Below are 16,075 nucleotides of genomic sequence, written 5' to 3'. Positions count from 1 at the left end.
TTCATATAGCTCTGTATTTTCCCAACAGCATTTTTTTTGATAATATAATTTTTTATATAAAATTTCAAATGAAACAGTCAACAATGGGCTCATCTACATGGGAGCATTTTTTTTGTAGTAAATACACTTCTTTTACCTTTGCTATTAATTTGCACCATCCGCAGTTCCTGCTCAGTGTTAGCTGCCAATTGGTTTTCCCATTCACACAAGTAGACATTCCTCTGGGAAGGATTAGTCTCACTGTTTCCTTGTGGCCCCACCTTCTAATTATAAATTTCCACTCTCTCTGGTTGACAGATGGCAGAGCACGCTCAGTCTGTTTTGCCAACTGCAGTAGGCTCCTTTAAAAAAAACCCCAGAAGTGCAAATCTCTGTGTTTTCCCTGCCTATGGATGGTAGAATACAGCTGAAATACTTTGTCTGAGCAATGTTATGCTTTTGCGCACAAATTAGGTGGAAAAGAAAAGAAAGGCACTGTTTGAAGCAACATAAAAAAGGCCAGCAGAATGGAGAGCAGCCTCAAATTGCTTGTCAGCCCACAGGAAACAATGACAGAAAAGAGGAGGAAATAGTGGGCATGGAGAGGGGAATGATTGACACACCCACCTAAAAGCACTAGAGAAACAGAGTAGAGACTTTTTTTCTCCATTTTTCATATTATCAGTGGATTGGGTTAGTACCAATTTACAGGAGGGAAACTGTGTGGTAGTTTCTGTTTGCTGATAACATCATGTATACCATGCAAATTTAAAGGAGATGTAAACCACAGTGTAGATAAGCCCAATTACAAAACACCTCATTAGAACCTCCCAAGCCCCTGGTATACATTCCACTATAGTTCTGTACAGAGTTTAGAAAAAATAGCGGTGTGTTATTAATAAAACATTAATATTTTCCCTGTCATGTTATAGACGATAAATGCCTCGGCAAAAGTCCCAACTGACTGTACTTGTGCAAAGTTGAGGGCACTACTGCACCAAATATGCTCAAATAGAGGACAACAAATTTCCAAAAAATCACCACTTTTCTTAGCACACCAAAGTACTCTACTAGAAATAGTGAGCTTCTCAGCCAGTGCCATGGGAAGGAACTGAGATCAACATCCTGTTGCATATCTGTCTAGCAGGAAGGAAGAGACAGCAGGAGATCAAAGGACAGGTGTAGCCTAGCAACCAAGAGGTCTCCTCTCTAGCTAAGCCTTTAGCCTCATGCAGCCTGAACCCACAAGTTGGAGTTGAACCCATATATTCCAACAGTGCAGTCATGCCAAAATTGGGGTTAAATGTCTGGACCAACCGACCCCGGTCAGCAATCTGGCGGCCGAATTCTGCACTAGATGAAGGTTCTAAACTATCTTCAGAGGCAGCCCCACATCTAATACATTGCAGCAGTCTAACCTAGAGGTTACCAGAATGTAGACAACAGAAATTAGGCTATCCCTGTACATGGGCACAGCTGCACCACCAGTTAAAGCTGGTAGAAGGTACTCTGCACCAGCGAGGCCACTTGAGCCTCAAGCGAACATAATGGATCCAGAAGTACCCCCAGGCTATGTACCTGGTCCTTCAGAGGGAGTGTAACCACATCTAGAGCAGGCCACAACCCATCCATCTAGTCTAAAGACCCACCCACTAACAGTGCATCAGTCTTATCTGGATTAAACTTCAATTTATCGGCTTCATCCAGTCCGTTACTGAGGCAAGACACCGATTTAACACATCCGCTGCCGCACCTATAGATGTAAAGGAGAAGGTGAGCTGTGTGTCACCAGCATATAGCTGACAACATACTGCAAAACCCTGGATGACCCCACTCAGCAGTTTCATGTAGATATTAAACAGCATGGGGGATAGAATCAAACCCTGCAGGACTTCATATTGATGGTTCCACTGGGCTGAATAGCATTCCCCAAGCATTACCTCTGAGAACAACCATCCAAGTGGGACTGGAACCACTGCAAAGTACTACCGCCCAACCCCAACTCAGACAGCCATTCCAGAATACTATAGTCTTCCCAAACTGTTTCAGCTTATTGTTTCCCACAAACATAGGATGATACAGAAATGGCAATAAAGGTGATGTATGGGAAGCAAGCGTCTTCATCCTTGTTCTCCACACACAAAGCATATTTCAAAGGAAGGGATTTTTTAATAGCCAAAAACACATCTCTCTTTAGCTTTAAAAAAGGTAAAGCTCTATAAAGCATACAATCAACATCAATTTCTATGGCAACCCAATCAACTTCCATGTCCCCTCTTATAATGGGGATTAGCTGCTTGATTTATCATGTCTCATAATAATATTGAAGATTCGGCACACCCAACCCCCCACAGTCACGTGAGTTGTACGACATAGATTTAGAATTTTAGGTTTGCATTAATAAAGTTATTTAACAGTGTTTGCCATTTTTAAAGAACTTTATCATCTAACCAGAAAAAGAAATCTAGGAAGAAGATTCATTTTAATTGCAGGTATTCTACCTAGCCATGTAAGATTCATTTTTCTTCACCGATGTAAACCGTACATACTTCTTTTAGTAAAGGATTATACTGTAATTACCATTTTAATTGACACATTTCTTTTGTAACAATTATGCCCATATATTTAATGCTACTAGGTTTTAATTGAAAACCAAACATTGAGCTTAACTCCTCTTGTTCCTCTGGAGGCATTTCCACACATAGCATTGATGATTTAGTGTAATTTACCTCTAGCCCAGAAACTTTTTAAAAGTCAGACAAAGTACCCTGAATTACTGGTAATGCTTCTACCAGATTTTTAAGTATTAAGAGGCCATCATCTGCAAACATATTGATTATATATTTATTGGGACCTTTCTGCCCCCTCCTCCTCTGACTCTCCTTTCCCCTCACTTCCTCCTTCCCTCTTCTCTCCCCTACCCCTTGTGCTCCCCCATGGTCAGTTTTAATCTATTTAATCTATTCTAACCATGATTTCATGGGAGTAAATCCTGGTGAATTCAATAAGCATGCAAATGATCAGACCTGCCTTTCCCCTCCTTCCCCTCTCCTCCCTGGCCACATCCACACCAGACATTTATATCACTTTGGACAGTCATGGCTACTCCCAACGAATCCTGGGAAGTGTAGTTAGTGAAGGATGCTGAGAGTTGCTAGGACATGCCCTGTTCCCCTCATAGAGCTTCAGTCAGAGAGGCTGACTGTTAAAGTACTCTGGCCACTGGAGCTCTGTCAGGGGAATAGGAGTCTCCTCTCAGCATCTTTCACAAACTACACTTCCCAGGATTCTTTGGGGGAAGCCATGACTGTATAAAGAGAAATAAAGGACTGGCATGGGTGTGGTCCCCTGATTAGCCAAGTCAAGTGGCTGTGAGTCTGGCTTTTAGAACACTGACAGTTGGTTCTTACTGAGCATGTCCAACAGTATCACTGACTTTAATGTTAAATTTCTTAAATTAATTAAAAATTAAATTAAATTAAACTTTTAAACTGCAGAAGATGAAGGTCAGAGTATGGGGCAAGGTAAGTAATAGGATTACAGGTACTCTGTGAACATGGCTGATTTTTAATAAATTTCAACAAATTATGAGAACCGTGACAGAAAAAAGTCCAAAAGGGCTCTGGTTTCTCTCTCTCTCTTTTCATACTTTGAACTCTCGGTTCTCTCTGACTGTTTTGTTTATCGCCATGAAAATTTACAGGGTTGTTAAGCAAGTGTTTCTGAGTTCAGGACTATAAGTTTTCTAAAGTTTTTTTTTGAAATGAGCTTATGGGAAGCATTAGAATGGCATATTTTCAATTTAACATTAACGAATGTGAAAAATCCCTGCTGGCTATAGTATACAGCCACTCTCATGGCTGTATAATATATTGCTAAAAGAATTGGTTCAAGTGGGCTGCTAAGACTGCAGATAAAATCTTAGTGTCTTGGTTAATTAAAGTGATAGGATGGTAAGATCCCAGCAGGTTAGGATCCCTGCCAGGCTCAGGAATTACTACCAGCCTTAACTCTATTCATGAAGAAGGTATATCCTCCTCTGCCAGTTATACCATTGAAAAGCTATGTCAGCTTTGTCACCAACAAGTCTACAAATTCCTTATAAGACTTTGGGCCAAATCCATCTATTCCAGGGCCCTTACCTATCTTTAAGTTTTTAATAACTTTGACTATCTCATAGTTTTCAATCAGCCATTCCAAAAAGTTTCTGTGTTGCACAGAAAGGTTTCTAACATTAGCTCTATCAAAAAAGGCTGTTCTTGTTTCCAAGTTTGGATTCCCTGTCATGTAGAGCATTTCATAAAATTCAGTAAAAGCTTTGTTAATATCAGAGGAGTCATTAAGTGTCTCCCCTTCACTCATGCTCACTTTTTCCCATCTTTTTTCTCAGTGCCCTCACAAGTCATTTAGAACATTTTCCCCAAACTTGTAATAAGTATGATTCAGTTGGTGCAAAGCACTGGAGATATAGTTCATATCTATAGCTTGAAGCTCATTGCGTTTCATCAACATTTTATCTACTTTATTGCTTTCTGTAGATTTATGTTTCTTTTCTAACGCTGCTTGTTCTTTGAACAGTTTAAACTCAGTATTTGTAGTTATTTTCTTGTGCAAAGCCACCTCTATAATGCAAAGACACTGTACTATGGCTTTTATTGTGTCCCATATTACAGCTGGCTTTATCCTGGAGTCTACTTTAATATGAAAAACTCCTCCATTTTCAATTTCAGTTTATCCTTAACTTCCTGTTGTAAAGGCAAAGTGATAGGCAGTTGCCAAACAGGAGATCTCATCACCAAGCCCTTAAACACTATCTCTAATGATACAGGGGCATGATCGGATATTGAAATCACACCTCTATTTACTGAAATAATGTTATTTGCCACTAATTTTGATATTAAAAATTGATCAGTCCTTGAGTATACTTTATGTCTTGATGAATAACAGGTGTAATCTCTAGTATTTGGATTTTTACGTTTCCATGCATCAATCAAGCAGTGCAGTCATCAAGAGGGAGGAGTGACGCACAAAGGCATGCTCCCTACTCCTGTCAACAGTCTGTCATAACTGCATTCAGATCTATACTAGTAGCATTCTTTGTATGCATCCAAAATTTTAAATACAGATTTCAAAAGCTATTTTTGCTCCATGTTTGAGAAATATCTAGAACCCAGTGTGAGCTTTTCTCCTTCAAATGTACCTTTAGCAAACATATATCTGCCCCTTGGGTTGCTACACATGTCTGTAATAGTTACCTGGCAGTTGATAGTTAAAAGTCTAGCCACCCCTCTCGCTTTTGTCAAACCATAAGCATTATACTGCTTGCCCAACCATGCTCATTTTATAATATTTCTGTGCTCTAACTTCTGGTGAGGCTCCTGCAAAAAATACAATGTCTGGTTGGTTTGCTTTTAACAGTGCAGCAATGTGTGCCCTCTAAGCTGTTAAATCAAAACCCCTTAATGTTTGTTCTCAATCTTAAGTTACACTTGCCATTATAAACCATTGATAGAAGAGGATGGTCATTCCAGCTTTTCTCTCACTCCTCTATACCATAAAACTATAAAATGATTCCATATGTACCCAGGATCCTCCGTTCCAAAACCCCACTAAACCACTAAGCCAGAAACTTTCCCCACCCATACCACCCTTCCCACGCTTATCAAGAGCAGGATTCTCCAATAAAGGGTCAGCCTGCAGGATGCTTCAAGTGCCCTGGACTTGAGAGAGCAATAAGGAGCCAGGTGCATAGGCAGATCCATACGTACTGCCTCCCCCTCTTCCTCCTTCAGGGCATTTGCAAAACATATAACATATGAAGATACAACCATTTTCTAAGCAAAATACTACTGCCCAGATTTTCTAAATGTGGATAATTTCCAACAGTCTATTAAAATTGCATATAAATTTCATCATTAACTTAATTAAGTGCAAGCCATGGCACTTTTCTTGCCTAGTTTGAATGCATTAAATTGCATTCATGAAAAACCATGGAATTATTACTTGGTCTCCACTTCTGTGAGTGAAGAGATGTTCCTGATGTAGTGCTACTTGGGTTTGGTTTCCTTTAGAGAAGACAGCATTGGTTATATTTTGTGTCTGAGTCCCAAGCCAAATTGAGCCTAATTAGACATATTTGGACTTCAGCCAAATCAGGTTTTGACAGCCACAGATTGCTCTGGGTTGGATTGGATGACCCAGAGTGACCCAGTGCTGTCAGGAGGCATCAGGCAGGGAGAAGACATAGCTACAGTTCTCCTTCCTGCCTGAGCGTCACCACTCCACAGGAATGCTGCGGGTGCTAGTTTGTAAGATGCTTTCCAGCAGGAAAGAGCCTGCATCATACAGCTTTGTTCCCTTGGGCTCTTGGCTGTTGAGCTCACATGTTATTTGCCAATAATCATGAGTTCAGTTTTTAAAAAGCACTAGTTCAGAAAGCTTGAAAGCAGTCAAATTATAACAATCTAGTTAATTGTTCATTTACAATCTGGTAATTCTATAGAGCAGTGGTTCTTAACCTGGGGTGCACGAACCCCTGGAGGTGTGAGACACTTTTTCTAGGGGTGCGAGGTATTAAAGAGATTTTAAAAATTCATTTAAATAGAAGCAGAAAATTAACTATACAACCAAAGATTTGGAAAAACTGTCATTTATCTTAGCTAAGTTAGGCTAAAACACACATTAAAATAAAAAAAAAATGAACGGTATTTTTTCAGGCGGTGCGAGAGCATATTTTGGAAATCCAAGGGGTGCTGGCAGTAGAAAAGGTTAAGAACCACTGCTATAGAGGAGTGTCTCTTAGATGACTGTCATATTATGATCACATCATTGCCTTCCAAAAGTACAGATCTCTGCTATCCTATGCCCCCAACAGGGTGGTAGATGACTTACATTGATCCACTCCCAAAGACCTCTGAGGCCAATTGGAGTTCTCTGTAGGATTTTCCCATATGTTGATTATTGCTTTGTCAATTGCTTTGCTGACCTGTGGAATAGCTGAGGCCATGGACAACATTTCCCCGAGCAATGTTCCATTTCTCTCTTCCTTTGTTGCTGTTATGGATTTATAAGAAAAAATAACATTCATTTTTACCAGTTTATTAATTTGCTAATAAAATGCCAGTTATTATCACCTGTGTCACCTCGTGACACATGGCCCCATTGGGTTGCCCCACTCACCAACCCAGCAGCCACATTCTGCAGCAGCTTCCACCTCTAGACCATCTTCAAGGGAAGCCCCACATATTGCACATTACAGTAATCCAGATGAGAATTCATTAGAGCATGGACAACTGAGGCCAGGCCATTGTGATCCAGGAATTGCTGTAGCTGGCAAATCAGCATAAACCTAAGCTGGGCATAAGCACCCCTGGCCACAGAAGTAACTTGGGCCTTTAGTGGCAAGTTGAAGAAACAGAGTATGTTTAGCCAGGGGAAGACTGAAGTGGGACATGATAGCCCTCTTCAAATATCTGAAGTCCTATATGGCAAAACCCAAAGCTCCAACTGCACTTTGCTTGAATACACTGAAGGATGTTCTCCCTCTGCTTTTAAACCCATCTGACAGGAAGCAAAGGGAAATCCTTCCCAGTTCACATCTCCATGAGCTAAGGAAAACATTAAGTATTGTCATCCAGTTATCCTTTGGGTCTGGCAAACCCTAGGATTCTATTAGACTCAATGCCAGCTTGTTCTTTATCAGTCATAGTCCTTCTGGAGCCAGGGCTGGTGACAGGGGTTGCAGGGAGTACACATATACCAGGGCCCAAAACACCACGACCCCTGGACTCCTAGCGTTCATTTAAAAAAAAAGTAAGGACAGTTAGAAAGTTAGAAAGCAAACGATGGTAGCCAATTGTGGATAGAAAGAAGCTGCTGCTGCTAAGGACGCACACTCATTTATTGGTATGCAACCTGAGGAAGGAATGGTGGCTGCCCTTATGTGGGGCTTGGGAGGAGGCCTCCCAGAACAGAAGAAGAAAAAACACAGGAGAAGCTTGCTGTTGCTGCTGCTAACCTGACCCTGGATGAAGGAGGAGAGAGTGCCTGTGTAGTTATGTATGTTTGTTGAAATGCTTTTCTCCATGCCCATATTCATTCCCCAAGAGTTCTGCCTTTACAGTATAAAACACTAATCGGTTGGCTTTGGTATGTTTTACTTGGAATTAGATCCCTTGGAATAAATGAGGCTTCCCTTTTAATGAGAAAAAATTGTGATTTCCCCTAATTTTCCATATCACCCACACAGCCACTACTGATCTGCTTGTCATCATTGGGTGTTATTTAGTAATATACAGTAACCATAAATAAACAAATAAAATACTAGGGGCTGCCACCCCTGCTCACTTCACTCACCAACCCCACCTACTGTCACATATAGTGTATTGGGCTCAGAATTCCTGTTGGCATCCTTGTCTGGAACATATCTGCATAGCTTGAGCAACTCCTTATCTCATTGCCCAAGGGAACTCTGATTATTCACTCAGCGTCAATGTGCCCCATGCATCTCCTTAAATAAACTACCTTGAATTAAATATTTGAATTTTATTAAAAAGCCTTATAATATTTGATCATGGTCTTACTTGTGTCTGGCTGTTCCCTCTACATACTAGAAGAGAGTGGATTCAGATCTGCCTCTTTAACATCCTATAAATCTGCATTACCATATGGCCAGGTTTAGGATTCCTAATGTGGTGGTGGCGGCATCTCTCATGCTCATCTGTAAACTTCACAAAGGGCATCTCTCAGCTGGTTCTACTTCACAAGGAGGGTGAGAATAAGTGAAATTGAAACTTTGAAACTTTATTTTTACCCTGCCCTTTTTCCAAACTGGAACTCAGGGCGGCTTACAAATAAAACTACATGTAGTTAAAAACATAGAAAAACATACAATTAAAATACAATTAAACTATGCACAACCTTAAAACCGTAAAAGGAACTTAAAAATCTAAAAACAATTTAAAATAATACAGATAATAATAAGTGGCTCTTTGTAATTGTCTGGCACACAGAAGAGGAGAAAGTTCTTAATGGTAAGAACAGTTTGACAATGCAGGGGACTCTCCCTCACAGAAGGCCTTTAAGGAGAAGCTGGATAGCCATCAGTTGGAGATGGTCTATCTTTGAATTTTCTGCATTGAGCAGGGAGCTAGAGTACATAACCCTACAAGACCCACTCCAACTCTATGATTTAGTGACTTCTTACAGGACACACCAGACAGGAAGCTAGACAAGAATTTTATTGTTTCTCTTAAACCATAACAGGAAATGTCTGACTCCGTCCAGATGCAACCAGGTCCACTGCCACCTAGTGACTGAACTAACTACACAGTTAACATCATGCACAAATTCTCATGTAATGAATGTGTGTGTTTGGAAGGACTCTGTATGCTGCTGCAGTTGTTGCTATTTGCCCACTACTTTGCCATGTCGTCTTTCTGCTCCAGGTATATAAAGGGAAGAGGCTGCCTGAAGCAGTGCCTCAGGGTGCGCCTCAGTGTTGCGCAAAGTGCAGCGCTAGCATTGCACTTGGAGTAATCTTAGAGTCAGTTTGGAATCCATCTTCTGCCAAGAAAAATCATCACCACAAGTGCTGTAGAGAGACAGGCAAACTGACAAGTTGTTGTGACTGAAACAGAGCTTGGAAAAGTTACTTTTTTGAACTACAACTCCCACCAGCCCCAGCCAGCATGGCCACTGGATTGGACTGATGGGAGTTGTAGTTCAAAAAAGTAACTTTTCCAAGCTCTGGACTGAAAGCCTGACCCTTTTTAGGGTGAAAATTTAATATTTGAATGGTTTTTGTTCCTCAGTTGAGAGATGAGGGAATTATCATTGCCTACTATGTTGGAAAAAGTGGTTTCTACACCCCCAGAGTGAGAGCATGGTGGGGATAATTTCTGCCCCCTTGAATGAGAGACAAGGGGGAGTGCTTGGCATGAATGTTTTATTTAGAGTCTGTGTGTATTATTTGTTTATATGTATTTAGATTTGAGTGGTTCTCATGGTGTGACCATGTGAGTGTGCTGTTTTTAGGATGTGAGATTGAATTATGTGAGTGCTTGTAGAGTGATTTGAGGTGTGCTAAAATAGTAAGCTTGAGTGTATTGATGAACATAAGTTTGATGAACATGAATGTGTTGATCTAGTAAGGGTGTTACACCAAAAATGGCTCTTTTACATCTGGAGGAAGCTCCAAAAATACACACCAGATGGGAGACCAAGAGATAAGTCAAAACCTTTATTGATTACCAATATCTTTTGCAAAAGAGAGACTAGGTATCCGGCTCGTGCCTGAAAACCAGTCTAAAGCGTAGTTACAAAGGTACGAGTGATATATGCTGCTCTCAATCCTCCTCACACAGCCCCTCCCGTCTTTGTCAGTAACTTTCCCAGACTTTCTTCATTGTCTTGCATTAAGCTAGCGTCCTGGCCTTGAGCGCTTCATCCGTGCTGTTCCTACCTCCCCCTCCTCCTCCTGACAAGACACATTCCAGTGAGCCATTATCTACTTGAACAGTATCTTGTTACATGGGATGGGTAGACTAGTATTCTAATATCAAACACCAACTGAACATTTAGCATTCACAGGCACCTTAGAAATTTGTTTTGCTGGTTCTATGTTATCTCAAGTTAACACATTCTGTACCGTGTCAAATTAACACTACATGCACTAGAATTCCCAAACTAGGCCTAATTGCATTACAAGGGTGTGTACACTGAACGATATCTATTTTCAACTGTAGTTAGATGAAATTCTGTTTGTTGTTATAAGGGGGCTAGCTATTTTAATTGTTTTGTTTTTTATTGTGATTAAGCAATGAGCTGATTTATTTTGTTTAATTTACTATGTTTAAAAATTAGCTTTTTAAACTTGATTTTTATTAAATTTTCTTGAAGCCTAGGGAATATTTTGTTTAGCCTACTATGTTTGTTATGATTTTTCTTGTATTTCTTGTACTTAATCTTATATGTAATGTTTATACTATATATTGGTACTAAAGGGGATGTCATGTTCAGTTTTTAATTGTATTTTGTGGGTTTTGTGTATTTGCTGTTTTAAGATGTTTTAACATGTACACTGCTTTGAGTTTTATTTAAATATAAATGGTGTATAAATTGTCTAAAATAATGCATGGCCAAAATGGATGTCTCTTGTTTTAGATATATCAAATGATTAATTTCTTACAGGTTGGAATAGCAGGATAACATTGCAGCAGAGAAAATAATTATAAAAAGAAAACTTTAACTCATAACAAAATGTTAGATGGGCGACTTGTCTTTGTAAGGTAACCGCAGGAGTTCCTTCACTTGGCTGAGTCAAAAGGAGGCTGTACAAGACCCTGAGATAGCAGGCATACTTGGCCATTCTCTAGATGTGACCAAACATTAGGCCTTTCCCTGGTCTAATTTATTCATATAGTTTTCTGCATACTGACCAAGAAGAAACTGCTTCCAGAGCTACACCCCCCATGACATTTGAATTTCATATCAATTTGGGAACCTTTTTCTAAAGCACCTAACTCTATTGCTTTTGCTTCCTAGAGCCTTTAACAAGGTCAAATCTCCAAGAAACACGCCTGTGTTTCTGTTGTCACTTTTGATCAGAGCGATGTCAGCAGGGGAGGAGGCAGTGGGGAGGGCAGAGACCTGAGATTGCCCTGGGCAAATGAATGCCAGCTCTGTAAAAATAGCCCCAGCAGTCATATTTTATTATAGACAAGTTATTGGGCTTGGCTCACTGGAAACTGGCAAAAGAAGAAATGACGGTGGGGGAAATAAAAAAAGAGGCATAATTTATTTAAAGTGAATTTTGCAAAGGATGAGGGGTATCCATCTATATCTTCTCTGCAACATATACACATTTAGCATTCTTGGCCGAAGTAGACATTTTGGGGACAATCTACCTGGATTTTTTCTGTGTAAGCTGAATTGAAATGAACAGGAAATGTGCAAGAGTACAATGGACTGTATTTGAGTGAGCTGCTTCCTTGCTTGCTTCATCTTGGTGCAAAATTTATTTTTCCTCTTCTTCTGATTTTCTTCTCTTTTTTGCATTTTATTATAGTGCTGCAAATATGTGTTGGCTTGACCCACTTAAATCAAGATTAGATTTGTAGCAGATGGATAATGTAAATATAGCCACTCAGATACTTTCCCCATGTTGAACATACTGAGTGGCGGGAAAGTGTAGGTTAAAGCAGCACATGATAAGACAACCTCACCCAGCAGAGAAAGCTGTACACATTTTGGAAGTTCCAAAAGATTTTGTGTATCCCCTCAGACTAAAATGATTTACAGGAATGTTTGTTTCAAATTGGACAGAAGCAAACCACCATCCCTGTTCTCAACCCTAGTCACCAGTAACTACTGCTTAGGTTACGTTTTTTTAGATTAGCTTTGAAAACATCTTTAAACCTCTTTTGCTGTCCACAGATATTCCATTTTCCATCCTTACGTTGGCATAGAGTAGCTGCTTTGGAAGACGGTGATCAGGCATTCGAACAACATGGCCGGTCCAGTGAAGTTGATGTTGAACGATCATTGTTTCAACGCTGGTGGTCTTTGCTTCTTCCAATACGCTAGCATTAATTTTTTCTATCTTCCCAAGTAATTTGCAGAATTTTCCGGAGGCAGCGTTGGCGGAATCTTTCAAGAAGTTGGGAGTGGCGTTTATAAATGGTCCATGTTTCACAGGCATACAGTAAGGTTGGTAGTACGATGGCTTTGTAAAGCATTTTGGTCTCCCTGCGAATATCCTGATCCTCGAACACTCTACGCTTCATTTGGGAGAATGTGGCACTCTTAGAGCTCAGACGATGTTGAATTTTAGCGTCGATGTCGGCTTTTGCAGCGAGATGGCTGCCAAGATAAGAAAAGTGATCAACATTCTCCAGTGTCACTCCATTTAACTGGATTGATGATGCTACAGAGGGACTAGTTCGCACCTGCTGATGAAGCACTTCGGGTTTTTTTTATATTGCACGAGAGGCCAAGCTTTCCATATCCTTCTGCAAAGACATTTAGGATAGTTTGAAGATCTTTCTCTGAATGTGTGGAGACTACATCATCATCGGCATATTGAAGTTCTACGGCAAAGGTTATAATTACCTTACTTTTTGCTTTCAGCTTACTGAGATTAAAAAGCTTTCCATCTGTTTGATATGTGATTTCTACACCAGTGGGAAGTTTCCCCTCAACAAGGTGTAGAATCATGGCGATGAAAATGGCAAATAAGGTCAGAGCAATGATGCATCCCTGTTTTACATCTGATCCCACTCTGAATGGATCACTTTGAGAGCCATTGTTATCCCAAATTGCCGCTGTCATGTTGTCATGGAGGAGTTGCAAAATATTCACAAATTTATCAGGGCATCCAATTTTCAGAAGGATGGTCCAGAGAGCAGTTCGATTTACAGTATCAAAGGCCTTAGTCAAATCAATAAACCCCATATACAGAGGTTGGTTTTGCTCCTGGTATTTTTCTTGAAGCTGTCGTGCAGTGAAGATCATGTCCACTGTCCCCCTAGAAGGGTGGAAACCATTTTGGAATTCGGGGAGGATGTCTTCTGAGATAGGTAGGAGGTGATTTGCGAGGATCCTTGCAAGGATTTTACATGCGGTAGCAAGGAATGAAATACCTCAGTAGCTCCCACAATCTGTTTTATCACCCTTCTTAAAAAGAATGATAATTATGGTGTCCCTAAGGTCTTTCAGGATCTCCTCCCTCACCCAAATCTTTTTGATGAGCTTATGAAGTTGCTGTGTAAGTTCAGGCCCATCTTCTTTAAAGACTTCAGCAGGAATCCCATCAGGTCCACTTGCTTTGTTATTCTTCATTTGTTTGATGGCTTTACTGACTTCATCCAGATTTGGGGATACTACAAGCTCATCTCTGGTTTGTTGTTGAGGAATTTGTGAGAAGACCTCACTAGCCACAATAGAGTTACAATTAAGGAGGTTGTGGTAATGCTGTTTCCAACACAGTGCAACAGACTCTTTATCCTTAAGGATAAGTTTGGTACCATCCTTTGAGCGTAAGGGATTTGTACCATAATTTGATGGTCCATAGACGGCTTTGTAGCATTAAAGAAGCCCCGTATATCATAAGCATCTGCAAAATGCTGGATTTCCTGAGCTTTCTTTGTCCACCAGGCATTCTTAAGTTCTCTAGTTCTTTGTTGGACCTCAGCCTTTGCACTGGCATAGATTTCCTTCTTAGCAGTACAGTCAAGGTCGTCCTGCTCTTCAAGTTTCTTGGAGTGCTGCTATGTCGATATTGAAATTTCTCAACTCCCTCACAATGATAGCAGTCCTGCATTCAGGACGTTCGCTGTCTGCGTTGTTCAGCAATGTCTGTATATTCCATGTTCCAAACTTCAATTGTGTTTTGCAACTGCTAACTGGTGACCTCACTGGACGTGGTAATCCAATCAAGGAGAGATGAGGCAGACTATGTTTAAGGCACCTTTTCTAGCCCCCTTCCCATATGGGGTGAGCAGAATGGATCCTGAACAGGGCTGCTCAGTCATGGATACAGCTGCCGAACTACTCAACTGCCTCGGTCCTTGAGCCAGGATGACTGAATCTGTAACCACCACCCATGTGCTGGTCCATGACTAGGGACTTCCAGATTTCACAGTCCTGCCCCCATCACCATTCGCCAATCACCATGGGACTTTTGTTTTTGTTTTGGAATACGCCTGTGCATGAATTGTTTTATGTGGGGAGATTGGCACACAACGATCAACATGCAATCTTGACAGAAAAAGGCTGTGATTCAATGGCATGGATACCACAATGATTGGAAGTCTTTTATCTGCTACAGCCTTCATCCGCCTTCACAGCCGTTGTAACATACACATTGTAATAATAATAATAAAATTTTATTTTTGAGTCGCCTATCTGTCCGAATTAACGGACACTCTAGGCGATGTACAATAGTATAGTAAAATACAATCCACAATCCACAATCCACAAATCAAAAGCCACAATCATCAGTTGATCTAAACCCAACCTTCAATTAATACATACACATTGTTATCCTCTGCCTGTTCTGCCATTGAGGACATTCTTGGATCGTTCTTTGTCTGGTTCCTCTCCCTTGATCTTACCGCCATGGGTGACCCTAGTGGGAGTACACGACTCCCGATGGCATTGCTCACAGGGTTCATTGGAACACTCAAGCCCAACTCACCACTACAAGGTGACGATCCAGCAAGGGGTTAAAGAAAATAACTCCAGCCATTAAGCAATATCAACACTTCTTGTATCATCTATAAGTACAGTGCCTTCCCAGTTTCTTTTTTTCAGAAGTATGCCCTTGGAAGGCTTCAGTAAAGAGGAGGGGAGAGAGAAGAGTGGAAGAAGCGAAAAAATGAAGGGATAAGAGAATGGAGAGGAAAACTGTTGAAATAACTTCTACAAAGAAAGTCATGAAGCAAAATGTGCAGGTACTCTGCTTAGTGATTTATATGAAATGAGCCAGCCTGGCTGCTTCTGCCTGTCAGTGTAAGTGCTTTAAACATTAAGGGCTTGTTTATATGGTGACTTACTGTGAGATTGGTGCTACTTGCATCTCTGTTAAATTCATATGATTCACATGACGCTTCAGGCAAGGAGAACCTATAACGAAGTTTTCCCCTTTAAATCCATATCAACCCAATTTGCTGATAACACAAAAAGTAAAGGAAAAACCATCTTCACTTCGCTGTGTTGCTCCATGTGGGCACTTTGCTCTGAATTTTTTGCTGGGCAAGTGGGTCGTCACTTTCAGATACTCCCCTTTCTCTGCCCACTAAACTCTCCATGAGTTCCATTTTGTTTCCGGCAGCTTAACCAACCACTTCCAGCTTCGCTCTGTCCTCCTATATTTGCTATAGCCTTCCTTTCCCCTCCCTTCCCCCATTAAGTTTCTTCCCTCTCCTTGTTCCTTGAAACCCAATTACCAGCGATGTGACAGAAGGAACACACACACATACACGGACACACACGTACTTAAAAAAAGGGGGTTTACTATAAATATGTCAGGATGAAATGAAACAAACAGAAAAAAGTTTTTTGTGTCAATTGCACACCCACACTCTCCCTGCTTCTG

The sequence above is a fragment of the Rhineura floridana genome, chromosome 1 (genome assembly GCF_030035675.1).
Source record: "Rhineura floridana isolate rRhiFlo1 chromosome 1, rRhiFlo1.hap2, whole genome shotgun sequence".
Classification (NCBI taxonomy): Eukaryota; Metazoa; Chordata; class Lepidosauria; order Squamata; family Rhineuridae; genus Rhineura; species Rhineura floridana.
The sequence above is the reverse complement of the archived record's forward strand: the minus strand, read 5'-3'. Positions refer to the sequence as shown.